The following is a 404-nucleotide window of genomic DNA, read 5'->3' as shown; positions in this document are numbered from 1 at the left end:
TCAGGCCCGGGTGCTCTGAGCCACCCATGGTGCAGCCCTGGAGAGCAGCAACGCTGGCAGCCTCACAGTCCTGCCACGGGGGGACGTTTGTACCTCAAACTCTGGGTGACAAATGTTCCATAACAATTAATTGCAATTTTTCCTGAGCCCACATGCTGCTGCTCACGAAGCAAACAGCAAATGGGCTGCAACCAGGGGAAAGCGCCTTCTCCCGCAGTAAAAATCCAATAATCACCTAACTTCTCTGTAAGCAGTCTTTATTTATCAGGGATGCCAACCGGGCCAGTAATTTACACGTAATGAGACAAGAGGGACTGTGAAGTCCCGAAGTCGCAGGGTCTCATCAATCACGTTATGCAAATGTTTGTGAGCAGGACTGACTGGGAGATGTCGGGGTGAAGTGG

This window comes from Buceros rhinoceros, unplaced genomic scaffold, assembly GCF_000710305.1.
Source record: "Buceros rhinoceros silvestris isolate BGI_N320 unplaced genomic scaffold, ASM71030v1 scaffold21855, whole genome shotgun sequence".
NCBI classification, from domain to species: Eukaryota; Metazoa; Chordata; class Aves; order Bucerotiformes; family Bucerotidae; genus Buceros; species Buceros rhinoceros.
The sequence above is the reverse complement of the archived record's forward strand: the minus strand, read 5'-3'. Positions refer to the sequence as shown.